Raw genomic sequence first — 639 nt, forward strand, 5'->3', positions numbered from 1 at the left:
GTGAGTGCCCACCACCGCACTGTGCGCTGCCCGCCCATCATCCCTTGCCCCCTCCTAAGAGCGAACAGGCACGCGCTGGAATGGTTGGAGGTGTTTCATGTAGGAAGGAGAAAAAGGAAGAGGGATGAGGTTGGTCTTTTCCTCACACTCCAGGGTCCCCAGATTTTGCAATGACTGTACGGTACCTATAGCACAGTTTGTTGAAGAACTAATGAATGCAGATGATAAAACTTCTCCCGACTCTGGGCTCTGTTCTTGTACATTGTAGTGGGAATGCCTCGTAGACTGGGTCTGTTCTTGTAGTTCGGATCTTTTCCTCCTTACAACGATGGGTAGTCATTTGCTTTTAATGCTTTCGTACAGCGTGAACTGATTTCTGTAACTTCCACGTATAAAAACAAACTAGACCTTCCTTCTAGACTGGAAACAGGCGTGACTATAATATTTCACTAAGTGTCGTACCTCTTATGTACATATCATCAATAAATGTTGGTTCATAATTTTCATGGCTTCTCTCTGTGAGTTTTAATGTCAGCCACGGCTCGGTTTGGCTCGGAGTTTAGCTAAAACAGCGATGCGAGTGGCTGCCTGTTCTGAAAACCGCGGGCAAGGTAGAAGATGGACCTGACTTTGCCAGAG

This window comes from Buceros rhinoceros, unplaced genomic scaffold, assembly GCF_000710305.1.
Source record: "Buceros rhinoceros silvestris isolate BGI_N320 unplaced genomic scaffold, ASM71030v1 scaffold4335, whole genome shotgun sequence".
Lineage (NCBI taxonomy): Eukaryota > Metazoa > Chordata > Aves > Bucerotiformes > Bucerotidae > Buceros > Buceros rhinoceros.